The sequence below is a fragment of the Pongo pygmaeus genome, chromosome 6 (assembly GCF_028885625.2).
Source record: "Pongo pygmaeus isolate AG05252 chromosome 6, NHGRI_mPonPyg2-v2.0_pri, whole genome shotgun sequence".
NCBI lineage: Eukaryota > Metazoa > Chordata > Mammalia > Primates > Hominidae > Pongo > Pongo pygmaeus.
Window position 1 is genome coordinate 30,626,420 of NC_072379.2, and position 27,720 is coordinate 30,654,139.

Sequence of the window (27,720 nt, forward strand, 5' to 3'; positions counted from 1 at the left end):
GGCTCACGCCTGTAATCCCAGCACTTTGGGAAGCCAAGGTGGGCGGATCATGAGGTCAGGTGACCGAGACCATCCTGGCTAACATGGTGAAACCCCGTCTCTACTAAAAACACAAAAAATTCGCTGGGCGTGGTGGCATGTGTCTGGTAATCCCTGTCTCTACTGAAAATACAAAAAATTCGCTGGGCGTGGTGGCATGTATCTGTAATCCCAGCCCCTCGGGAGGCTGAGGCTGGAGAATGGCTTGGACCCAGGAGGCGGAGGTTGCAGTGAGCCTTGATCACACCACTGCACTCCACCCTGGGCATCAGAGTGAGACTCAGTCCCCCAAAAAAATAAAAAATAAAATAAAACCAAGAAGTAGAGCACTATTGGGAGGTCATTCCCAGGTAAATGAGAAAAAGAAACAGAAACAGATTGTCTGATATCTGTGATCATAGCAAGAGGAATTATAGTTCTGTCAGAAGACTTATAGATGAACTAGTGATATGTGCATAAAAAACTAATAGCCCGCCCGGGCGCGGTGGCTCACGCCTGTAATCCCAGCACTTTGGGAGGCTGAGGCGGGTGGATCACGAGGTCAGGAGATCGAGATCATCCTGGCTAACAAGGTGAAACCTGTCTCTACTAAAAATACAGAAAATTAGCCGGGCGTGGTAGCGGGCGCCTGTAGTCCCAGCTACTTGGGAGGCTGAGGCAGGAGAATGGCGTGAACCTGGGAGGCGGAGCTTGCAGTGAGCAGAGATTGTGCCACTGCACTCCAGCCTGGGTGACAGGCTGAGACTCTGTCTCAAAAAAACAAAACAAAACAAAAAAACTAATAGGCCAAAAAAGGCAATGCTTAATGCTAAGAGTTAAAAGAAATGTGTCCAATTGTTAATATCTGATTGTTACTGATTGTTGGTTTAATCAGAGATTGCTATGTGACTCTATTGAGAAGGTCAGGGGAGAAGTGTATGGGACAGAGGTATGTGTTGAGGCATGTTGGAGAACTAAATCCTCACTTTCCTTAGTAGGAAGTGACTAGATAATGTCTAACAGTGAAAGATGAAGAAACATCAGTATAAGCATGTTTGATTTTATAAACTAAGTACATGTCTGTCTTTCTTTCTTTCTCTTTCTTTCCTTCCTTCCTTCCTTCTTTCCTCTTTTTTCTTTCTTTCTTTTTTTTTTTTTTTTGAAACAGAGTTTCACTCTTGTTGCCCAGGCTGGAGTACAGTGGCATAATCTTGGTTCACTGCAACCTCCGTTTCCCAGGTTCAAGCGATTCTCCTGCCTCAGCCTCCCGAGTAGCTGGGACTACAGGCATGTGCCACCATGCCCGACTAATTTTGTATTTTTAGTAGAGATGGAATTTCACCATGTTGGTCAGGCTGGTCTTGAACTCCCAACCTCAGGTGATCTGGCCACCTTGGTCTCCCAAAGTGCTGGGATTAGAGGCATAAGCCACTGTGCCTGGCCAGTACGTGTATTTCTTAGAGGCAAAGAATTTTTTTTTTAAATCCAGAGTTAAGAGAAATAAATTATAGAATATTTTAAAAGTATGTGTACCTATTATTTTGAAATTCCTCTGGTTATTTGACAGTCTTACTGCCTTTCTTCCTAGGACATAATTTCTGTTTTTGGGACATTCAGAAAGTGTGGTTAGCAAACCACAATTCTTCCATTTTAGAATGGCATTATGAAACCTTTTTTAGAGGACTTAAGACATTAATTTTAAAACTAATTTTGTTCAAAATAACATAATTTCATTGACTGCATAGCAAATTGTTCCAAATATATTTTAATAACTTTCTGACCAAACAAAATCAGAAGATGATTCTTAAGTTCAGTTTGAGCCCATTAAAAATAGTCATCTGGGTGCAGTGGCTCATGCCTGTAATCCCAACAGGAGGCCAAGACAGGAGGATGGCCTGAGGCCAGGAGTTCAAGACCAGCCTGGGCAGCATAGCGAGACCCCCATCTCTACAAAATAAAATAATTAGCCAGGTATGGTGACACAGGCCTGTAGTCCCAGCTACTTGGGAGGCTGAGGCAGGAGGCTCACTTAAGTCTGGGAGGTTGAAGCTGCAGGGAGCTATGATCATGCCACTGTACTCCAGTATGAGCAACAGAGTGACATCCTGTCTCATAAACAAATAAAAGAATAGCCAATGTAAAGCCTGTCTTACTAATGCAAAAATATTTTCCAGGTAGAATATTTATTTAAAGTATTATTTTTCTGTGTGTGTAACAGTAATAACACTTTAAAACAACAACAATAGAAAAACTATTTTAGCAATTTTTAAATAAGGTTTATGAATAACAGTAAGTCAGGGGCCTTTTGCCATAACTCAGATAATTAAAATAATTACCTGCTGAACACATATTACATGAATTATAATGAAAAAGAAGGACTCCAAGATTCAGAGTCAAAGACTTGCACTCAAATTCTGGCTTCATCATCAACTGGATGATTTGGAGTACGTCATTTTATTTGTTTGAGCTTCCATTTTGTCATCCATCAAGCACCTAGACTGTATCAGGCACTATTTTAGGCACAGGGACACAGTAGTCATTGTGTGGTCTGTGCCATCATGGAGCTTACACTCGAAAGGGAAGAATTATCCCAACGCTTTGGGAGGTCGAGGCAGGAGGATCTCTTGAGACCAGGAGTTTGAGACCAACCTGGTCACCATAGCAAGACCCCATCTCTGTAAAATAAAATAAAATAAAATAAAATAAAATAAAATAAAATAAAGGAGGGAAAGAGGAGTACCAGAGGACAATGTATGTTGAAGTTTGAAAGCTGCAGTAAGGAGTTTTTGGTTGTATTTGAGATAAGCCACAGGATTGTTTAAGGAGAGGAGTAACTGATCTGATTTACTCTGGTGGCTGTTTTCAGAAGGAATTACGAGGGCATAAGAGAAGAAAGAGAAAGTAGAGAAACCTGTTTTAAGGCTATTGTAGTAGTGAGGTATGACGGTGGCTTGGATTACAATGACTGCAAAGGAACTAGAGATAGACACAGTGGATTGACTTTGGGCTAGAATGCAGAGGTAGAGTTAAGCGAATTTGTGATGCATTAGTCAGGAAAAGAGGAAAGAGAAATCAAGAATTTTGCCTGGCTTTTCTTTTTATAACATAAGCAAATAGGTAAATGATTTTGTGAAATGGAGAAATCTGTGGGAAGAGCAGGTTCAGTGGTGGATATCAAGGACTTAGTTTTGGACTTGTTAAGTATGTAATGACTACTAACTTCTAGGAAAAAAACATCAAGATGGCAGCTGGAGCTATGAGTCTGAAGTTTTGGGGAGAATTTGAGCAGAAGGTATCCTTTGATTAGCATTAGTATATAGGAGATACATAAAGCCATGAGACTGGATGAGATCATCTAGGTAAGATGTGCACATGGGGAAATCTGTGGGGTTCAGAACGAAGCCCTGGGCCAGAGAAGGAAGAACCAGATGCTAGAAATCAAGAACCAAGAACCAAGGAAGGAGATTGAGAAGAAAGAGGCTTCATAGTTGAAAGAAAGCCAGGAGAATGTGGTAACACCGAAGCGAAAAGAAGAGTTTCAAGGAGGGTATGAACCCACTGGTCAGCTGGGTCAAAGGCTGCTGAAAAGTTCCAGAAGGTATGGCCCAAAAAGTGAGCGATGAATGTGGCAACAAGGAGGTCACTGATGACCTCAACGAGGGCAGTTTGGGTGCAGTGGTGTCGACACAATCGAGTGGGCTAAGGAAGAGATGGGAGGTGAATGAGAATGTAGTGACCATAGGCAATGCTTTCAATTCTGCAGTGAAAAGGAACAGACAAATGGAAAGGTAGCCAGAAAGAAATGTGGGGTCAAGAGAAGTTGTTTTGTTTTTAAAAAATGAAAAATGTGGCCGGGCACAGTGGCTCATGCCTATAATCCGAGCACTTTGGGAGGCTGAGGCGGGCGGATCACGAGGTCAGGAGATCAAGACCACCTTGCTAAGATGGTGAAACCCTGTCTGTACTAAAAATACAAAAAAAAAAATAGCCGGGCGTGGTGGTGGGCGCCTGTAGTCCCAGCTACTTGGGAGGCTAAGGCAGGAGAATGGCATGAACCTGGGAGGCGGAGCTTGCAGTGAGCGGAGATCGCGCCACTGCACTCCAGCCTGGGCTACAGAGCGAGACTGTGTCTCAAAAAAAAAAAGAAAGAAAATGTTAGCGTAGGTTTCCTTTCAGATAGGAATGATGCGTAAAGGAAGGGAAATCAGTGATGTAAGAGAGAGGCAGTAATAGTTATAAATCATGTTTTAAAAATCCTGACAGGTGAATAATTAAATACAAGTCTCTTACATTATATGAAAAACTTTCAACATGAAGTCTCCTTAATTGTGAATGGTTCTATGAAAATTTCTGGTATTTTGTTAGCATCTCATTCCTTATATCCAAATATTTAACCTTGAGTTTATGTGTATCCATTTTATTGCTTCCTAAGAGTTTAGATTTCTCCATAATTCCTTTTTGTCACATATAGTAAGTTTGTGTCCACATGAGACATTATTGTGTTGTGATTTTGAGGTCAAGTCTTGGAGTCAGATTGACTTGGATTAAATTTCAGCTCAGCTGAGTGATAACTCTGTGGCCTTGGGAAAAGTTAACTAAAATCTCTGAGCTGCAGTGTCCTTTTCTATCAAAGGTAACAGTAATACCTATTTCATTAGGTTGTTGTGAGGATTGAAAAAGAAAATATATACAAAGTTTCTGACCTGTAGTAAGCATTCCATAAATAACAGCTGTTACTATCATTATTATCATTATTCCATAGGCAAATAAAAAAGCAAAGTGAAAAAATATTCATAAAGAAATTTACAATTTAAGAGTTAACCTGTGAATTCAATAAATGACAGAAATTTTCTTATGAACCAACCAAGTAATCTTTAACTTTGCTTTCATGCAGATTTCATTTAACTATGCTTTAAGTGTTTTGAAACTAGATAGAGGTGTGAACATACAAAACACCACTGAATTGAACACTTGAACACTTTATTTTATTTTTAATTTTTTTTAGAGACAAGGTCTCACTCTGTCATCCAGGCTGGGGTGTAGTGGCCTGATCATAGCTCACTGCAGCCTTGAACTCCTGGGCTCAAGTGATACCCCAAACTCAGGGGTACTACAATCTGGTACTACAAGCATGTGTCACCATGCCTGGTTAATTTTTTTATTTTATGTAGAGACAGGGTCTCACTTTGTTGACCAGGCTAGTCTTGAACTCCTGGGCTCAAACAATCCTCCTGCCTTGGCCTCCCAAAGTGCTGGGATTACAGATGTGAGCCACTGTGCCTGGCCCACTTAAAAACACTTTAAAATGGTTAATTTTATGTTATGTGAAATTTCACCTCAATTAAAAAAATACAGTGAACACCTATTATGTGCCTTATTTTGTTTAAAAGTTATGGCCACAATGAACTTTCTTTTCCTTTCCTGGTCAAAAATACCAAATTAAAGTGGATATTAACAGGTGACAGATGATAGATAGATAGATAGACAGACAGATAAAGGTTTAAGGGTTAAATCTGTCCCCAAAGATAAGAGCTTTAAAACCTCAATACTCTTTCCCAAGCAGGACCAAGGACTCCAGGTATAGGCCAGCAATAAATACAAGGTATAGCCAGGCAGCAACGGCAAAGTAGGGCGCAGTTACAAGTAAGGATCGAGACTGACATTTTAGACAAAAGAGCAGAAATTCAGGAGAGGCTCCTGTGAAGAAAGCGGACTTGGCGGAAGTCTTAAGCAGCACCAGGGAGAGCTCCCAGCCCAAAATATATCTGCTCTTGCTATATGCTAAGAAGCTGCCCATTTTCCTCCAGAACTAAGGTCTTCCCCAGGTTGTCCTGCCTTTGAAGCAGGGCCATTATGGACTTAAGGATCTTTCTGACCTCCAGTGACGGGATCCACATCTGCTCCCACACAAGAGTCTTTGGTCAAGCTCTCAGGGATCTGCCTTTCCACCGAGCTCCAATTCTACCTAGAACATTGCTCCTCGAAGTGTGATCTTTGCAGAAGAACACAAGCTCCTCTACTGTGTTAGGAATGCAGAGTTCAAGGGTCCCAACCCAGGTCTATAAAATCAGAATCTGCATTTTAACAAGACTTCCTGCTGATTTGTGTGCACATTTAAGTCTGAGAAGTACTGGCCTAGAGAATGTGACCCCAGCAGAACTTGGCAGAGCATGTTTCTCAAGAGCCTTCGTTGGCTTCTTCACTGGACGAGTGATCCTGGGGGTAGGAACCCTGTCATTAAAATCATTGGGATTATACAATAAATCATATAAAGCACTGGGAAGAAATGTGATAAAAATGAAGAAACAAAAGGAAAAATTATCTCTAGGATGATATCTGGTATGCAACAATATGCAACTGGTATTTGGTGTAAAATGTGTTTGTTTTTCCATTAGACTCAGCTGTCCTAATTTGAAAGAGCTTCCAAAAATAACAGTTGCTATTTAGCTTCCCTTAGTTAAGAGTTGTTTAATTTTGTTAGACAAGTTAATTCTCATCACTGCAACAGGAAGAACAATGTCATGAACCCACAAAAGATGTCCCCACCTACATATGGTCACAGTGGCATAAGCTGGGGACACCATGACTAAAGGCATGTCCTAGTCATTTAAACTTACCAGGGTATAATGGGGATCACCAGAATCAGTGCTAGAAGCTCCATGTAAGAGATGTGTTTCCTGCTTGTGTTTGCTTCTTGGATTTTAATTTCCCAACAGGAACATTTTTGCCCTGCTTCTTAGATAGCAGTCCCTAAAGAGTTATTCTCTATTTTTATCCTGCAATGGATTTTCTAGGCCATCATTTCAGGTAAATTCTCTGTGAATCAATCCAGTATGCGTGAGGCACTGGCTCTGAGTCCAGCTCTGGGCTAGGGAGTGTGAAGGGGAAAGGGGCTGGGTGGCAAGACCCAAAATACATTCCAGCTGCACAATCTCTACCCTCTAGAGGGGCAGAGCTATTGTTTTTTGGTTTCTTTGCTTGTTTGTTTTTTGTTTTTTGATGGAGTCTCACTCTGTCACCCAGGCTGGAGTGCAGTGGCGTGATCCCGGCTCACTGCAAACTCCAGCTCCCAGGAGCAATTCTCAAGCGATTCTCCTCCCTCAGCCTCCCAAGTAGCTGGGATTACAGGTGCCTCATGCCCAGCTAATTTTTGTATTTTTAGTAGAGATGGGGTTTCACCATGTTGGCCGGGCTGGTCTCCAACTCCTGACCTCAGGTGATCTGCCCGCCTTGGCCTCCCAAAGTGCTGGGATTACAAGCGTGAGCCACTGCGCCTGGCCTGTTTTTTTTTTTAATAGACTTCAAAAACAGGAAACCATTGGGAAGAAATGAAAGAGAGGGTAATGAAGTACTAAATAATGTGGTTCACACTTCAAGTACTATAGAAGGTTAGAAAAGCATGAGTTCTTTCCTATGAAAAGAAGAGAGGAAAGCTTAAAAATGGTCCCTGATGAATGTGTTGCAATTTCATACATAGAAGAGACATTAGGGGAAGTTTCTAGGGAGGAAACAGGGAGTGCAAAGGCACAAAGGTGAGAGTTATTTAATATCTCTTATTTTACTTTCCACTTCCCTAAATGAGAAGAAGAATAACAGGATTTGTTTTAGTTAAATCATAGGTTTTTATGAGAGGATTAAATGAGATGGTTTTTGTAATTGCTTTATAGATTAAAGGGTTATTCCAATTATTCCTTACTACTGTTGTTATTATCATTGTTGTGGGCATGCCTACTGTGTTTAGGACATTACCTTAGGCCTATGGATAATCAAACTAATGAAATGACTTCAGTAACCAACTACAGTGACTTAAAACCGGAATAGCAATTTCTGATTTCTACAACTTACAATAAAACCAGCCAAGATATTTGAATCAGTCTTATGCGTGAGACTTTTTTTTTCTATAGTCAGTCTGTTCAGAAATCAAATTACAGATCAGCAGGATAATGATGACAATATTAACACTGGCCATCATTAATTGTATAGCAATGGACTGGGCTCTCTGCACACATGCCCTTGCTAATTCCTCACAGCAGCCCTGTGAGGAGGAGACATCACCCCCATTCTGCAGGAAAGGAAGCTGGGGCTCAGAGAATTTAAATAACCTATCCATCTTCACAACTAGTAAATGATGAGCCTGGATTTAAACACGTTTGTCTGGCTTCAAAGCCTAAGCTGTTTCCCCGTGTTACCAGATATGAACAGGAAATCACAGCAAGAAAAGTCGCTCTTTAAGGTTTCTCCTACCATGTCTGGGTAACATGAACAGCAAACTGGGAGGAAAAAAATAGCTGAATACATGAACTAAACTGAACATTGCACCAAGCTTTGTAACTTGGATCGAGCTATTGATTAGACCAGATTCTAACACCCTTCCTAACCTTTTTTACTCTACTCTTGGGGAGAATGGATTCAAGAGAACCAACCAGTTTACCCCTGTAAATTACAGAATGTTGTCTTCTAAACAGGAAATGGGGTTATAGCTGATTAACTTGATTGGTTGTAAAACTCAGTTAGATAAATTACATCCAAAGCCCCTCTTCTCCACATAAGGTAGCTTTTCTGTTGTCACTGTTTGTTGCCTCTGCCCCCATAGCTCATTTCTCATCACAGCCTCACAACTACCTCACAGCTCACATCCTGCCCTCAGTATGCTTGCACTGTGAAGAGAATGCTACCATATTTGTTCTCTAGAAGAGAAAAAAGTATCAGCTGTCTTCCTGATAAAGTTAGATTAAAAAACCTTTTTTATTTTTATTTATTTATGTATTTATTTTGGAGACAGAGTCTCACTCTGTTGCCCAGGCTAGAGTGCAATGGCGCAATCTCAGCTCACTGAAACCTCTGCCTCCTGGGTTCATGCAATTCTCCTGCCTCAGCCTCCCAAGTAGTTGGGATTACAGGCATGAGTCATCATGCCTGGCTAATTTTTTTGTATTTTTAGTAGAGATGGGGTTTCACCATGTTGGCCAGGCTGGTCTCGAACTCCTGACCTCAAATGATCTGTCCCCCGCGGCCTCCCAAAGTGCTGAGATTACAGGTGTGAGCCACCACACCCAGCCAGAAAACCTTTAAAAAAAAAATATATATATATATATATAGATACATTGATCATAAAGTAAGTTGAACACTTAAGAGGTTGAGGAGGGAACATTAAGAAAACCAAGTAAATATGAAAGGGGCGGTGACAGGTTGGTATGGCATGTGACCACTAACTCAGCATCCTCAGGCTCTGAGAGGGACAGAATCAATATGGAGAGCACAGCCTGGGCATTCAGCACACATCCATCTGGACTTTCAGCAAGCTGACTCACTTTCTATCTATAGCATCCCTCGTTTTATTTATTTATTTATTTATTTTAGATGGAGTCTCGCTCTGTTGCCCAGGCTGGAGTGCAATGGTGCAATCTCGGCTCACTGCAAGTTCTGCCTCCCGGGTTCATGCCATTCTCTTGCCTTAGCCTCCTGAGTAGCTGGGACTACAGGCACCTGCCACCACGCCCAGCTAATTTTTTGTATTTTTTAGTAGAGATGGGGTTTCACTGTGTTAGCCAGGATGGTGTTGATCTCCTGACCTCATGATCTGCCAGCCTAATTTCCCAAAGTGCTGGGATTACAGGCGTGAGCCACCGCGCCCGGACTTATCTTTTTTTAAAAAATGTATTTCCTGGGATTCTTTCAGGGCAACCACAGAAGTGCCTTAGCTCCTTCCCCATGTCTCCCCCTACCCCAGCCCCCATCACCTTCTTTAGTGATTCAGGGCATAGCACCAGATGCAGACACGACAGCACAAGTCTAGGATGGGAACTCTGGCTGCTTACTTGCAGAAAGAATTTTGAAAAACTATGCACCTCCCTGTGTATTTTTAGGTTGGCATCTAAAATTTGTCACCATAAGTTCAAATAATTGCACAAAATGTAATTTCTAACATAATGATATTTGAAAATAGAATGGTTCCAGCACCCTTTGGAATGATTCCAGTGACTGCTAAGCATTACTGGTATGGGATACCTGCTTCATAGAGTCATTATGCAGACTCAAGGGCTGAATAGAGGCACAGTGCCCAGCATATGATAAATACTATGTCTTTGCCATATGTGTGGGCATATAGAGAGGGAAAGAGATGGCAAGATGTTAGCAGTAAATCTTGGGGGGGATTGTAGCAGATGATGTTGATGCTCCACCCCACATCCCCTCAGCTCCTGTTTGAGTTCACTCACAGCTGTGGTTCACAGTTTCGTTATGGGAAGACTTGACACCTCAAATGACGCATCTCACCACTTCTCTGCCAGAGGGCTTTCTCCAGCACAGGGAAGCGTGCAATACTGTTAGTGAGGCACAACCTGGAAACTGAGGCAATTGACTTTCTCAGGGTTGACTCAACCAATGGGGAGAGGAGCCAGTGGATAAAAGCTCCTGTCTCCCCATCCTCCGGTGAGACAACTGGGAAGCTTATCATGCTTGGTTTCCCAGAAGGTCCCCAGGATGGAGCCCTGGTGGCACACAGCGGTGACCACCTCAGGAATGCACATATTATTACTGTGTTTTCCTTTCCTGTCCCATGTCCTGCACCCTTTCACTTGTGCTTTCTGGGATCACCTCCCAAATAAACATCCTGTACCCAAGTTCTCTCAGGATCTCCTTTGAGGGAAACTCAACCCAGTCCAGGAGATACAGGGGTTCATTATAGTGCTCTTTCCATTTTTCTGTGGTTTGAAACTTTCCAAAGTAAACTTATAAACAGATTTGTTTACATATTTTAGAAGAGCAGCCCTACAGTATGTTTGGGAATCGTACCTGGCTGTGTGCTCCAGAACCTAGTCTGTGAACCTCCCAGAGATTCTGTAAACTACAGAGGATCCCTTAATCAGCTCATTTCTGCTTAAAAACAAATTGATATTGAATGGTTTTAGTAGCAAGAGGTATAGGAGAGGGATTCTGAATGGGGAATCCTTCCATCACTCAAGAGCAGCTAACTCCTCTCAGCCTCTTTACTATTCTTTTGGCTGCCATTAAAAAAAAAATCATGGGCCGGGCGCGGTGGCTCCCGCCTGTAATCCCAGCACTTTGGGAGGCCGAGACAGGCAGATCGCGAGTTCAGGAGATCGAGACCATCCTGGCTAACACGGTGAAACCCCGTCTCTACTAAAAATACAAAATACAAAAAATTAGCCGTGTGTGGTGGCGGGCGCCTGTAGTCCCAGCTACTCAGGAGGCTGAGGCAGGAGAATGGCGTGAACCCGGGAGGCGGAGCTTGCAGTGAGCCGAGATCATGCCACTGCACTGCAGCCTGGGCGACAGAGCGAAACTCCGTCTCAAAACAAAACAAAAAATCATGAGCATAGTGGCTTAAAACAGCACAAACTTACTATCTTACAGTTCTGCCATTCAGAGGTCTAACATGGGCCTCACTGGGCTAAAATCAAAATGTATACAGAGCTGCATTCTTTTCAGAGGCTCTAGAAAAAGCTTAGTTTCCTTGCCTCTGCCAGCTTCTAGAGGCTGCCTGCATTCTCTGGCACATGGCCCCTTTTGCCGTCTTCAAGCCAGCAATAGCGGATCAAGTCCTTTCAGTGTAGCATCTCTCCAATCCTCTCTTCTGCTTCCCTGTTCCACTTTTAAGCACTCATGATTATATTGGCCCCATCTCAAGATCAGCTGATGAGCAACCTTAATTTCCTTTTGCCAGGTGCAGTGGCTCACGCCTGTAATCCCAGCACTTTAGGAGGCCAAGGCAAAAGGATCACAAGGTCAGGAGTTCAAGACCAGCCTGGCCAACATGGTGAAACCCCCATCTCTACTAAAAATACAAAAGTTAGCCAGGCATGGTGGCACATGCCTGTAATCCCAGCTACTCAGGAGGCTGAGGCAGGAGAATTGCTTGAACCCAGGAGGCGGAGGTTGCAGTGAGCCAAGATCGTGCCACTGCACTCCAGCCTAGGCGACAGAGCGAGATTCCGTCTTGAAAAAAAAACAATTTTTTTTTTCCTTTTACCGTGTCAGGTAATGAAGGAGTTCAGGAAATGCCATCCCCAAATACACCAATGTGTTACATTGATTACTTAGAGCTGGAGGTACTTGAAAAACAGCAAAGGCAAGGGGAGGCTTTTTCTTAACTCCCCATCTGTATAATACAGATCCTCAAAAAAGAACTCAGTTGTCACCAGTCCTCTCCCCAGGAGTTTTCATCAGCCAAGGAAGATTAATTAATTCATCACAGGAGAGAAAACAAGAAGCCAACACCACACCCAGCCAAGGGCCCATTCATTTTTATTCCAAAATCACTTACTGTCTTCTAAATTGCCTACATATCTCCTCCCCTCTCACCTGTGAAGAGGGCATACAGCTCCTAAACCCCACTGGTTTGGGGGGTATTCCCTTTTCTTTCCTGTGATGCCACGTGCACATAATACATTTGTATAACTTTTCTCCTGTTAGTCTGCCTGTTTTCAGCTCATTTCATGGACTCAGCTATGAAACCCTCAGAGAGTGGAGGGGAAGCCTTCCTCTCCTACAGTAGCATATTCACTAGTTCCAAGAATTAGAATGTGGGCCAGGTGTGGTGGCTCACACTTGTAATCCCAGCACTTTGGGAGCCAAGGCGGGTGGATCACTTGAGGCCAAGAGCTCGAGACCAGCCTGGCCAACATGGTGAAACTCTGTCTCTACTAAAAATACAAAAATTAGCTGGGCATGGTGGCACACACCTGTAATACCAACTACTCAGGAGGCTGAAACATGAGAATCTCTTGAACCCGGGAGGTGGAGGTTGCAGTGAGCTGAGATCATGCCACTGCACACAAGCCTGAGTGACAGAGTGAGACTCTGTCTCCAAAAAACAAAAAAGAATTAGAATATGGACATCTTTGGGAGGGCCACCGTTCTACCTGCCAGAGCATCACAGCAGCCTGACCCTTATCTCACCCTTCTCAAGGATAAGAACACCTGGGAGGAAGCTGTGGGCTGTGTTTTCCCAAGCAGATAGGTTTGCAGAGGAAATGAAAACAGCCATCTACCAATGGCTTAAACAGGAACTCTTCTTTTTAGAGATAGGGGTCTCACTGTGCTGCCCAGGCTGGTGTCAAACTCTAGCCTCAAGCCATCCTCCTGCCACTGCTTCACAGAGTGCTGGGATTACAGGCATAAACCACCATGTCTGGCCAGAACAAAAGCTCTTGCATGCTACAATAAGGAACAGCAGATAATGGCTTAGGACTCTGTTTGCAAATTTAGGCTTAAGTACAGAGACTTCTATTTTCCCAAGATTATGTCCCCTAAAATAAGAAAATCAGCTATTAATTCTTCAGTTCACAGAGTGTAATATAGGGGTGTGTGTGTGTGTGTGTGTGTGTGTGTGTGTGTGTGTGTGTGTGTGTGTGTGTGTGTGTGTGTGTTTTAAATGCTGTCAACCCAGTTTTCAGGCCCTGGGTGTGTGTGTGTGTGTGTGTGTGTGTGTGTGTGTGTGTGTGTGTGTGTGTGTGTGTGTGTGTGTGTGTGTGTGTGTGTGTGTGTGTGTGTGTGTGTGTGTGTGTGTGTGTGTGTGTGTGTGTGTGTGTGTGTGTGTGTGTGTGTGTGTGTGTGTGTGTGTGTGTGTGTGTGTGTGTGTGTGTGTGTGTGTGTGTTTTTTAAATGCTGTCAACCCAGTTTTCAGGCCCTGGCTAGAGGTGGTCAGTTCCTCTTCTTAAGCAACCAGTTACCTCCACACCTCAACCATCTCCCTGACTGGGCCCTCACACTCTGGGCTACTACACACCCACCCTAACTGCCCTGGGCCAGGTGCCAGACAACAAGGGACAGCCCCTATGTCCCAGAACCCAGTGAAATTATTCAAATTAGCTAGTAGTAAGCCATGTTCCCCCACCTCCCACAAAGACCACAAGAAAAGGGTATTCCCACAGCCACCCTCTCTCCCCCTTTGCCACGTGACTCACCCGGGGCTTCACCTGAGTGGCCTTGTATGGAGTGCTGTTGCTCCCAAGGGAGCTGCAAGTGTAACAAAACTGTAAAACTCTGGTTTCTCTCTCTTGATCTGCACCTTCACTTAAGGTAGCATGTTTACAACACCGGGTACATGTGTTTGGTTTTTCTTTTTAATCTTTGATTTATTTTTTTTTCCTGAAAAGGGGCTCAGGGAGGACCTTTCTTAACCAGTTCAAGGCTAATTTTAATGTCAACAGAGGGAAGTCCAGAAAGGCCTGAGGCAACATTCTGCCTTCCTATCCTGATGCCCAGAATTTCCCTCCGCCGCCCCACCGCAGATGGCAGCAGAGACAGTCCAGGGAGGGACCCCACTGGAACACCATTATTTATTTATTTATTTATTTTTAAGACAGGGTCACCCAGGCTGGAGTGCAATGGTGCCATCACAGCTCACTGCAGCCTCAACCTTCTGGACTCAAGCAATTCTCCCACCTCAGCCTCCCGAATAGCTGGGACTACAGATGCATATACCACCATGCCTGGCTAATTTTTGTGTTTTTTTGTAGAGATGGGGCTTTGCCATGTTGCCTAGGCTAGTCTTAAATTCCTGGGCTCAAGAGATCCGCCAGCCTCAGCCTCCCAAAGTGTTGGGATTACAGACATGAGCCACCGCACCCTGCTTGTAACACTGTTTCTTTGGAACTGTCTTTTGATTAATCCAAAAACAAGCCTGCAGGGTAGCAACATAAATTCTGACTGAAGAAAACTTCTCCTTCATGAATAACTGCTTTACAGCAAGTCTTTTCTCTCCCCAACAAAACCCCTGAATCTCCTATGCACTCCTAACACTAAACTGCCCCAAACTTGCAACCTGACTGCCCCATCTTAGGAGTCCAAGCCCGCAGTCCGCTATGCTGGACTGTCTCTACAGCACAATCTCCACACTTGGAGGAACAGAGAAGCTGGACCCACATGCAGATCTGGGCCAACAGCCCCCAAAATCGAAGCCCTCCTTGTGGACTCTCCCCTCTGCCCATCCCACCTGACTATCCCATTCTCCCTGCTTCTCTTCACCGCAGTAGCTTCTCATCTCCCATTTTTACTTGTTTGTTTGTTTTTTTTTTTTGCCCATGCAAGTAAACGCTGCAGCAGGTTCCACCCCGGGGCACTCACCTAGGACATACAAAGATTAAAGTATTTTTGTTGTTGTTGAAACAGTCTCATTCTGTCACCCAGGCTGGAGTGCGGTGGCATGATCTCGGCTCACTGCAGCCTCCACCTCCTGGGTTCAAGGGACTCTCCTGCCTCAGCCCCCAGAGTAGCTGGGACTACAGGTGCCTGCCACCATGCCCGGCTAATTTTTGTATTTTTAGTAGAGATGGGGTTTCACCATGTTGGCCAGGCTAGTCTCAAAACTCCTGGCCTCAAGCAATCCTTTTGCCTTGGCCTCCCAAAGTGCTGGGATTACAGGCGTGAGCCACTGCACCTGGCCGATTAAAGTATTTTCTTTCTCCTGGTGGAGGGAGATGATTTCATACCTATGAGGGTGAGAGGATGGAAAGTTTCTGACATTTTTGTCTTTTCCCTGCTCTGAAGGAGAAGTGGGTGCAGCTGTGCTGAGTTTGTTGCATTTGAGGGCTACTGTATACATTCCGATCAATTCTCTGAGTAATTTCCTTCCCCTCTTCATGTTTCCAGCTGAACTATTTGTCAACATTTCTTGTGGGAACTCCAGTGGTCTCTGTTGGAAGATGCATATATCTCTTTGTCTCTGCTATGGATTGATACTCATCTCGCTTCTTCCTCTAAGTCCAGCCCTGGGCTCCCAGCAACCATACATAGAGAGAGCCCTTCCCTCCCGCAGGCATCGTCTGTCCCAAGGACTGTTCCCAAAGCAAATCCCAGCCTGTGCTCTGTGCATTGTCCCTAACCCTCCCTGATCTGTGGGTATGAGATTTGGGCTCATTCATAGGGCAAGATCTTAGAATAAAGTAATGATAAAAGCTAATATACTTCAACATAATGTTTAAAAGCCAAATGAAAAGCCTGGTGTAAAATCTATACTAAAGAAACCTCTGGGCCTGGCGTGGTGGCTCATCCCTGTAATCCCAGCACTTTGGGAGGCCAAGGCAAAAGGATCACTTGAGGCCAGGAGTTTGAGACCAGCCTGGCCAACATGGTGAAACCCCGTCTCTACTAAAAATACAAAAATTAGCCGGGTGTGGTGGCACATGCCTGTAATCCCAGCTACTCAGGAGGCTTAGGCAGGAGAATGGCTTGAGCCCATCAGGCAGAGGTTACAGTGAGCCAAGCGCCCCACTGCACTCCAGCCTAGAGGACAGAGCCAACAGAGCAAGACTCTGTCTCAAAGAAGAAAAGAAACATCTGTTGCTTGAGCTCAGTTTAAATACAACAGTGTTCAAACGCAATTTCTAACTTTTAAAATGTTTCTTTCTTTCAAACACAGGATATGGGGCTTTTCTCTGGTTACTGAGTTACCCATTTCCCTGTTGGCTCTGGGTCACCAGGAAGGACCAGGAGTTCCTTCTCCTTCAGTCACTGTGGGTTTTTTTCTCGTAGTCCACAGCTCATATCCTCCTCCTCCTCTCCTCACCCATCCCTGCCCAGGCAGGAAGTCAGAGGTGAGTGTGGGAGGCACAAGAGGGGAGGGTAAGTTTACTTAAGGTTAAGAAGTAAGTTATTTGTGTGGACTGAATTCAGCTGGCTCTACTCACTAACTCTGTAACCTTGGATAAGTTAGCTTAATCTCTATAAGCCTCCGTTTTCTGCAAATTGAGGCCAATAGTAGTACTGACACTTTCTTCTGTACTAGTAATTTCTTTTTTTTTCTTTTTTTTTTTTTTTGATATGGAGTTTTGCTCTTGTTGCCCAGGCTGGAGTGCAATGGCGTGACCCCGGCTTATTGCAACCTCCATCTCCCGGGTTCAAGCGATTATCCTGCCTTAGCCTCTGGAGTAGCTGGGATTACAGGTGCCCGTCACCACACCCAGCTAATTTTTTTTTTATTTTTAGTAGAGATGGGGTTTCTTTTTTTTTTTTTGGAGACAGAGTCTCACTCTGTCGCCCAGGCTGGAGTACAGTGGTGCGATCTCAGCTCACTGCAACCTCTACCTCCCAGGTTCCAGCTATTCTTCCTCAGCCTCCCAGATAGCTGGGACTACAGGCATGTACCACCATGCCCTGCTAATTTTGTATTTTTAGTAGAGACGGGGTTTCACCATGTTGGCCAGGCTGGTCTTGATCTCCTGACCTTGTGATCCACTGCCTCGGCCTCCCATAGTTTTGGGATTACAGCTGTGAGCCACCATGCCCGGGCTGTACTAGTAATTTCTATATTATAATAATAATACTGATGTCATCTTTGTACTAATAATTTCTGTGCATTAATAATTTCTGTACTAATACAGATATAGTAAAATGTCTGTGGCACTAATAATTTAATAATAATTCTGCACAATTTCCTTTCTATACCAGAATACTAAAATTTTTTTTGCAAAATGAAGCTAATACAGAGTTATTCTGAATATTAGATGAGGAAAAAAAGCAGATAAAGCATTCAGAGTATAGTACATAGTACGTGGTTAATAAATGTTAGGTGCTATTATTATTAATGAGGACATATGTCCTCTAGTCATTCTGCCTGAGCCTTTGCACCTACAGAAACTTGTGAATAAAATCAAAACTGGCTTGTTTTCAGGTCTGTCTTAGGACAGAAAAGACAGTCCCTGTGAGTGATCTGTGGGGAGAGGAGAACATCCCCTTTCCCTGGGGCCTCTTCAGGGAGTCTTTGCACTACCTCTCCAGCTTGGAAAAGAATTTGTTCCTGCCAAGAAGAGAAATGGGGATGAAGGGGTTGGAATGGCCAAACACATGCTCATGAGGCAGGGGCTGTTGTTTTCTCTCTGGATAGAATAGGGATTTTTCTCAGAGGGACAGGGATGGTGATCAGGGAGGGAAGAAAGGGGACCAACTCTCGAGTTTGGGGTGGTGGTAACTTCTGACTGTCCCAAAGAAAAGCATCTTCAGGCATAATGGAGAGTCAAGAGGCAGGAGAGTGAGAGCCCCAGTGTCACTGCACTGGACCCAGGCCTGGAGTAGAAACAAACATTCCAAACCTTGCATGGCTGTAAGTGGAATGAGTGGGTGTCTGGAGGAGGGAATAGGAGTATCATTTTCCTTGCTTCCTCTTTCAGGGAGGAGCCGCCCGACTGGATAGAGATGAGCTGAATCACTTCAGGAAGGCCCTTTTGATGACGTTTTCATTTTTAAAATTATATTTAATTTTATTTTTAAAGATAAGTGCAGTAGCAAGAAGGAGGGAAAGAATAGAACAAGGTATTCTATCTGTAACTGACTGTGAACAATCAAAGTGAGATAACTCACTGCCTTCAGACCAGCCGGATAACATTTTTAAATCAGATTTTTAGGGCTTCATTTTGTTCTTGTATTTTATTTTTATTTATTTTTGTTTTTTTGAGACAGAGTTTTGCTTTTGTCACCCATGCCGGAGTGCAGTGGCTCAATCTCAGCTCACTGCAACCCCCGCCTCCCAGGTTCAAGCGATTCTCCTGCTTCAGCCTCCTGAGTAGCTGGGATTACAGGCATGCACCACCAGGCCCAGGTAATTTTTTATATATTTAGTAGAGACGGGGTTTCACCGTGTTAGCCAGGATGGTCTCGATCTCCTGACCTCGCGATCTGCCTGCCTTGGCCTCCCAAAGTGCTGGGATTACAGGCGTGAGCTAATTTTTGTATTTTTAATAGAGATGGGGTTTCACCATCTTTATTAAACATGGTTTCACCATGTTGGCCAGGCTGGTCTTGAACTCTTGACCTCAGGTGATCCACCAGCCTCAGCCTCCCAAAGTGCTGGGATTACAGGCGTGAGCCACTGTTTTTTTATTTTAAATGGAGCCATCCTTGAAATTATTTGGAGTTAAAAGTTCCATGAATTAAAATCAATTATATCAAATATTTTAAGAAGTAAGACAAAAACAACAACAACAATAAAACCACAGTCACCTCCACCCTGATTTTCTGCTTTCAGCCTGGTAGTGCCTGATCTCTGTCCTCAGAAGCCTGGAATAGTTACCAAACAAAAACTTTTTTTTTTCTCTCCTTCCTCCCACCACCCAAGATGCCAAAAGGAAAGAAGGCTGAGGGGAAGAAGGTGGCTCCAGCTGCTGCTATTGTGAAGAAGCAAGAGGCCAGGAAAGTGGGGAATCCCGTGTTGAAGAAAAGGCCTAAGAATCTTGGCATTGGACAGCACATCCAGCCCAAAAGTGACCTCACTTGCTTTGTCAAATGGCCTCGCTTTATCAGGTCGCAGTGGCAAAGAGCCATCCTCTACACATGGCTGAAAGTGCCTCCTGCAATGAACCAGTTCCCCCAGGCCTTGGACCCCCAAAGAGCTACTCAACTATAATACGTAAGCTGGCCCACCAGTACAGACCAGAGACAAAGCAAGAGAAGAAGCAGAGGCTGTTGGCCTGGGCTGAGGAGAAAGCTGCCAGCAAAGGGGACGTCCCCACTAAAAGACCACGTGTCCCTCGAGCCGGAGTTATCACCATCACCACCTTGGTGGAGAACAAGAAGCCTCAGCTGGTAGTGACTGGACATGATGTGGATCCCATCGAGCTAGTTGTATTCTGCCTGCCTGCAGCCTCAACCTTCTCATCTGGAAAGTGGGTGATGATAGTGCATATCTCTGTGTTGTAAAATAAAGGTCCCTGACTGCATTATCAAGGGGAAGGTAAGACTGGGACGTCTAGTCCACAGGAAGACGTGCACCACTGTCACCTTCACACAGGCTAACTCGGAAGACAAAGAAGCTTTGGCTTAGCTGGTGGAAGCTATCAGAACCAGTTAGAATGGCAGATACGATGAGCTCCATCATCACTGGGGAGGCAATGTCCTCGCTCCCAAGTCTGTGGCTCTCATTGCCAAGCTGGAAAAGCCAAAGGCTAAAGAACTTGCCATCAAACTGGGTTAAATGTACGCTGCTGAGTTTTCTGTACATAAAAATAATTAATACAAATTCTCCTGCAAAAACAAAAATACTGTCCTTCCAGACATCTTGCAGAAGTGGAGTTACAATACCTTCCTTCTTGTGCTAAGCCAATGCACACCTCTGAACTGAATGTTGAGAACTGAGCTGAATAGTCTTCACAAAACAAATGCAGCTTGTAGTAAAAGATCATACAGGATGATTTCATTTCTCTATAAACAGCAAATTTATAGAGATAGACAGTAGATCAGCGGTTGCCTAGAGCTGGGGGTAGCAGTGGGTATGAACCAAAAATGGACATAAGGAAGCATTTTGGGGTAGTGGAAATGTTCTAAAACTGGCTTGTGGTAATGGTTGCACAACTTTGCAAACTTACTAAAATCATCGAATTGTACACTTGTAATGGGTGAATTTTATGATATGTAAATTTGCCTTCATAAAACTGATGTTGTTTTAAAGTTAGCGTAGGTAACTGATTTAAATTGGTATGCCAAATAACACTGGTTAGTATCTACATTAGGACCCTGACTCCACTGCTCACAAACCATGTGAAATGAAATTTTCATATCCCCCAGCCTCAATCTCCTCATCTATAAAGTGGGTGATGATGGGCGTGTCTCATAAAGCATAATGCCAATTAAATGAGATAACTTACAGATTCTTAACGCATTATATTTTTCCTTAGAAATGAGAATGTGAGCAGGTAGGGAGGTGGGAGTGTTGATCCTTTCTTGGTGACTTGGTGGGGGAAGGTCATTCCGAATTTTTCAATGAGAATGATCTGGAAGGAGCATGCTCTAGCACTGTCTTTCAGACTCTCAGACCCACCCATTCCTCTGTGCCCAGTGCTTTCACATTTCCACTTCTGGGTCAAGTTGCAAGGATACAAGGAATAGTATTTGTTATCAAGCAGAAGGAGTGAGTGCAGTCCTGCAGACTGCAGGAGCTCCAGGCCCCTAGGTGACTGTTCCAGACTGGCTGCCCTAGGAGATGCTCTAAGGGAGACATAATCGGGCAACTGAATGTGCAACATGGGTCCCTAATGTCCAGATAAGCCCAGGAAAGTCAAGGCTGGCTATTGGGAGCAAAATGAGATAACTCGAAAGAGGCAGTGTGGGAGAAAGAGGGATGGGCCCAAGGCCACTTGGGAGGGCTTGTCCTCTCCTTGTGTGTGGAGTGCACTTTATGCTGAAGTTTTTAGGGACATGGGATGGACAGGATGAAGTAGCAATTATTACTATTATTATTATTATTATTATTATTATTATTTTCGATGAAGTCTCACTCTGTTGCCCAGGCTGGAGTGCAGTGGCATGATCTCGGCTCACTGCAGCCTCTGCCTCCCGGATTCATGCAGTCCTCCCCACTCCTCCCAAATAGCTGGGATTACAGGCATGCACCACCATGCCTGGCTAATTTTTGTATTTTTAGTAGAGAGGGGGTTTTGCCATGTTGTCCAGGCTGGTCTTGAACACCTGACCTCAAGGGATCCACTTGTCTCAGCCTCCCAAAGTGCTGGGATTACAGGCGTGAGCCACGGAGCCCGGCCTAACTCTTAGCGGAAAGAGGCATACAGTTGTATTTTTTGTATCCTCACAAACCCCTCCCACTCTGTACTTGGCAGGCTGGCCTGTTCATTCATTCATCCCACATACATATGACCAAATTCCTGCCCTCACAGACCTTATATTGTAGTGGAAGACAGATCATAAAGAAATAGTCAAATGACTCTATAACCTAACTGCTAACAAGGAAAGGATGTGGAGGAGGTGAGATGGCTTAGACTGAGGGGTCAGGGAAGACTCTGAGGAAGTAACATGTTAGCAGGGCTTTGAGGGAGCAAAGGAAACAAAGGTTGGAAGAAAGAGCACTTTTGACAGACAGAAGAGAACATCCAAGGCCCTGGGCTTGGTGTCAGCTATGTGTGTTCAAGGAGCACAAAGAAGCCAGTGTAGCTGGGACAGAGTGAGAGGGAAGCAGGGTGGTAGGAGATTATTTCAGGATGAGGGTCAGGGCCCAGACCTATTGGCTTTACTGGCCATCAGAAACACATGGATTTCATTTCAGATGTGATGAAAAGCCATTGGAAGAGTTTTGAACAGGATAGCAAGTGATCTGATCTTGAGGTTATTCCAGCTGTTGTGAAGAATATGGGCTGGGCATGGTGGGTAACACCTGCAATCTCAGCACTTTGGGAGGTCAAGGTGGGAGGACCACTTGAGACCAGGGGTTGGAGGCCAGCCTGGGCAACATAGTGAGACTCCATCTCTACAAAAACTACAAGAATGAGGTGGGTGTAATGGTACATAAATGTTGTCTTATTCAGGAGGCTGAAGTGGGAGGATTGCTTGAGCCCAGGAGTTTTAGGCTACAGTGAGCTATGGTCGCTCCACTGCACTCCAGCCTGGGCAACGGAGTGAGACCTTGTCTCTAAAAAAAACCCAAAGAATGTATAGGAACCTACTCACCAAACTACTACGGGATTCCACAACAAAGTGAACAGCCCCTTCTACCTGAGAAAGTCTCATGGCCTTGTCTAAGGTGGGAAGAAATACGGGCTATGGACTTTGAATTGCCAGAATGAGGAGATGGGTCTGTCCTCCCCTTTTCTTTTCCTGATGGATCTTCTCTTTCCCATTTAGGCCTCGTGCATGGATGTGTTTCCCTCTCCTTTTTTGTCCTGAGAATCAGTGGGTTTGTTTGTGGAGGTTTACCTTTAGAAACAATTCAGGCCAGGCACAGTGGCTCACACCTGTAATCCCAGCACTTTGGGAGGCCGAGGCAGGCAGATCACGAGGTCAAGAGATCGAGACCATCCTGGCCAACGTGGTGAAATCCCATCTCTACTAAAAATACAAAACTTAGCCGGGTGTGGTGGCGCAAGCCTGTAGTCCCAGCTACTCAGGAGGCTGGAGCAAGAGAATCGCTTGAACCTGGGAAGTGGAGGTTGCAGTGAGCTGAGATCGTGCCACTGCACTCCATCCAGCCTGGGCAACAGAACAAGACTCTGCCTCAAAAAAAAAAAAAAGAAAAAAGAAAAAATAATTCAGTCCCCATCAGTTACATCTGCCATTGAGTCTTGAAATCACTGGAAAAAAAAATATTTATTAAGATTTGGAAGAATTTTGCAATTTATAGTGTTTTAACCCAAAAGAAATCAATTATCTCCCTGTGTGCCATGAATGCTAATTCTCTTTGTTTTTTTAAAACATCTTTTCAACTCTAACCAGATCTCCACTGCCTGAATTGAAAGAAGACCCTAGATAAGGCTTTCTAGCCAGAGAACACTTCCATAAAATAACCAGAAGAACTAGGGCACAGAGAGGCTGTACTCATCTGCTCGGGCTGCCATAACAAAGCGTACTGTCGTCAGAGTGTCTTAAACAACACAAGTGTATTTTCTCATAGTTCTAGAGGCTGGAAGTCCAAGACCAAGGTGCCAGTGGGACTGGGTTCTGGTGAGACCCCTCTCTGCTTGCAGACAGCTACCTTCTCACTGTGTCCTTGCGTGCCCTTATCTCTGTGCTTGGTTGCTGAGGAAACTTGGATGTCTCTCTCTTCTTTTAAGAACACTAGTCCTATCTAATTAGGACTCCAGTCTTATGACCTCATTTAACCTTAATTTCTTCTTTAAATGCTGGATCTCCAAATACAGTCATATTGGGGGTTAGGGCTTCAACATATGAATGTGATGGTGAGGGGTCGGGGGCGTAGCACACTTCATAACGGAAGTTCTCAATAAATGTTCAGTGAAGATATGGGTAAATGAATGGATTTTGTCCGGACACCCTGAAACTATCAGAGGATGAAGCATGAAATAAAGACAGTGGCTCAGGCAGAGAAATTATAGACCCATGAACTAAATGACCCAGAACCTACATAAATCACTAGTGTTCCTCTATGTCAGCAGTAACCCTCTAGAAAATGCAATAACAATGTTCACTGTAGTAACAACAACCATAATATCTCAAATTTTACCTAACAAAGAATATATATAAGACCCCTAGGAAGATAATTTAGAAATGCTATTAAACTGCATTTTAAAAGGAGTAGAGGCCGGGTGTGGTGGCTCACACCTGTAGTCCCAGCACTTTGGGAGACCAAGGCAGGTGGATCACTTGAGGCCAGGAGTTTGAGACCAGCCTGGCTAACATGGTGAAACCCCATCTCTACTGAAAATACACACACACGTGCACACGCACACACACACACACACAAATTAGCCAGGCTTGTTGGCACATGCTTGTAATCCCAGCTACTTGGGAGGCTGAGGCAGGAGAAACACTTGAACCCAGGAGGCAGAGGTTGCAGTGAGCCAAAATCAAGCCACTGCACTCCAGCCTGGGAGACACAGAATGAGACCCTGTCTCAAAATAAAAATAAAAATAAATAATAATAATTTTAAATATCCTTCTAGCCAAGCCAAGCACATCTAAGGAACTAATTTGGCCTGTGAGCACTAGTTTGTAACTCGTGGTGAGTATAATAGGTATGAGGCTTGTTTCTAGACGTAGGAGTGTGGAATGGCAGAAGAATGCAAGCAGACCCTCCCCGTTCCTCTCACCCTTACCTCTCCACCTCTCTACAGGCAGCTTTCCTAAGGTCCTGGACCTTCAGATCCTTGCTGGAGTTGGAGGCAGAAATGTTCTGGGTCTGCAAAACAGTTAAGGGATATTAAGGAATATTAAGATAGCCATCCCCCAAACCAGGGCATCCTCCTAACATTATCCACAGCTCATCAGTAACATGCGGGAGAGAAATTTGGGTTTATTACTTTATAGCAGTATAAAGCAGTAGCAAAGTTAATACAAAATCACTTTCCTTTTGGGCCTGCATGGCGTCAGCTGATGGGTCTCTGAGACCCAAAAACTGAGAGCGCTTTTGCACCCCAGGGGCTGCTCCTAGTGGCTCTGCAGCCGTCACCATGTTACAGAACAAATATACTGAATTACACCATAAACGCTATGGATACTGTTTGGATTATCATGAGAACAAGAGAAAGAAGGAAAGTGGAGAGGCTCATGAATGTTCCAAGAAAGCAAAGAAAATGATTGCTCTGAAGGCTAAGCTTTACCATAAACAGCGCCATGCTGAGAAAATACAAATGAAAAGGACTATCAAGATGCATGAGAAGAGAAACACCAAACAAAAGAATGATGAAAAGCCTCCACAGGGAGCAGTACCTGCCTATCTGCTGGACAGAGAGGGACGATCTCGAGCTAAAGTACTTTCCCGTATGATCAAACAGAAACAAAAAGATAAGGTGGGAAAATGGGAAGTCCCTCTGCCTAAAGTACGTCCCCAGGGAGAAACAGAAGTATTAAAAGTTATTCAAACAGGAAAGAGAAAGAAGAAGGCATGGAAGAGGGTGGCTACTAATGTCTGCTTTGTTGGAGATGGCTTTACAAGAATACCACCTAAATATGAAAGATTCATCAGGCCAATGGGCTTGCGTTTCAAGAAGGCCCATGTAACACATCCTGAACCGAAAGCCACCTTTTGCCGACCAATACTTGGTGTAAAGAAGAACCCCTCGTCCCCACTGTAGACAGCTTTGGGTGTTATTACCAAAGGTACTGCCATGGAGGTAAATGTGAGCGAATTGGGCCTTGTGATGCAAGGAGGCAAAGTTATTTGGGGAAAATATGCCCAGGTTACCAACGATCCTGAAAATGATGGATGCATAAATGCAGTCTTACTGGTTTGATGGCAATTTCATATATAATTATTGAGGACTACACACCAATTGAAAAAACTGCCATTACTGTGATGTTTCTGAATACTACCAAACAGCCATGCATGTCTGCAGTCGTCAAGAGATTTATTAAACTGTAAACATTAAAATGGAAAAAAATACAAAATCATTATAAAAACAATAATCCTTTAGGACTCTAACATCAAACATTCCTCTTATCTGCAAATATTAGAAAAGATCACTTTCCCTTTAAATATGCAAAGAGAAAATGTTTCCAGAATTACTCTGAATCCTTTGTAGCCCTTTAAGCTGGAAGGATCACCCTACTAAAAATGCATCAATAGAGACATTAATCAAATAACCAGTGAATGTAAAAGTATAAACCAACATGTGTATTAAAGGAAAGAAATGTAGGGAACGTGTAAGGATTTTTAGCAGACTGGGAGTTTAGATGTCCCCCCAGAAAGCAACTGGCACTGACAACAGAAAGAGACTGGGATTCACTGGGAGAAGAAAAGAGCATTGCAGCTTGGAACAGCCCTGAGGCCAAAAGGAGGACAGAGCATTGTCAAAAGTCAGCCAAGGTGGCTGGAGTGAAGGGAGCAAGTGAAGAAATGATGCCTGATGAAGCAGGAGGGGTGTGGACCGGAGTGATTAGAGCTGTGTAGACTGTAGTTAGCCATCCTAGGGTTTTAAGAGGTAGAGAAGGAGGATCATGATCAACCTTATGCTGGAGATGATGACACTGGCTGTGGTGTGATTCATGGGGTAGGTGGGTCTGAGCGGGCGCAGGGCAACCAGACTTGCAACCACTGCTGTGATCGGGAGAGGATGATAGTAGCTTGGACTAGCGTGGGAGGGCAGTGGATGTGGAGAGGAGTAGGCAGAAGTGCAAACTATTGAGGAGGTAAAATTATTAGACACATGAGTGGTTGGATGTGAGCAGGGAGGGAGAGTCCATGCTTGGGCTGACTCCTGGCTTTCTTGCTGTGGCATTGAGATGTGTGCAGACGCATTCCCCCAGACAGGACACTGGAAGAGGAATGAATTGGGGGGCAAGAGCACCAGTCAGTCTTGGACAAGCTGACTAGGAGGTGCCTTTGCAAACTCTGAGTGAATCTCTGGCCTGTTTCCCAGTTCACAAATCCCTCACTTGAAACAGTTATGATAAAAATGGCAGGAAGTTAGCTCCCAGGTGTGGAGGAGCAGAAGAGAGACTCGGACGGGGGCTCTCCATTTACCCCCTACCCTCCCTGGAGCCTCTCTGAAAGATATTCACTGGAAGATGCTTTGTTTTTTGGTCTAGTTGAAGAAGGAGAAACTCAAATTTGTTCTGAAAAATAAGTATGGGGCCTTCTTAACAAGGCTGTGGCATACTATCCACACTTTCCCCTCCTGCCCTGGAGGGAGTGGCTGGCCACTCACTCTAAACTTAGAGAATCAGCTGCAGCAGGAGGTAAGGAGGAGAGCCAGACCTCTGGGAACATTACTGGAGAATGAGGACTGGCAGGAGCCTCGCATAGGGAGCGAATTCTCCTGCCTCCTGTCTTGAGTCAGCCAGAGGAGCAGTTTTCAGTTCCCCCATCATGGCACACTTCTCTCTTGTGGCCTCACATGTGCTGTCCTCTCACCAGAAACAGCCTGCCCTTCCTCCTCTCCTACGTACCTTTCATCTGCATGGGTTCCTGAGCGTATTTTATTCAGTGCTCAGATACCACCTCTTTCTCGAGGCCTTTTCTCATGTCTCATAGCTGAGTTCAATGTTTGTGGCAGAGACTGCTAATCGTCTACCCCATATCCATTCTCTTGTCTTTTTTTCTTGGTACAAGAACACCTACTATTTGGCTGAGCATAAAGTGCTTGGGATAAAGTCTACATTTTCCAATATCTTTTGCAGCTGGATGAGACCATTTAGCTAAGCTCTGGCTAGTAATATGAAAGTGGAAATGTTTGCAGCTTCTGGGATATGATTTTATAGGCAGAAGACATGCCTTTCTTCTTCTTCCTCTATATGAATATCATGGCTGATCCTTTTTTTTCTTCTTTTTTGTTTTTGCTTTTG

At 44.2% G+C, this 27,720-nt stretch overlaps 2 pseudogenes; both read left to right on the forward strand.

The window, feature by feature from the left end:
• The window catches only part of LOC129040460 (large ribosomal subunit protein eL8-like), a 40,307-nt pseudogene extending 19,725 nt beyond the window's left edge, over positions 1 to 20,582 (forward strand).
• A 4,305-nt stretch (positions 20,583 to 24,887) lies between these two features.
• On the forward strand, positions 24,888 to 25,687 carry LOC129040459 (ribosome biogenesis protein NSA2 homolog; annotated as a pseudogene).
• The last annotated feature ends 2,033 nt before the right edge of the window (positions 25,688 to 27,720 follow it).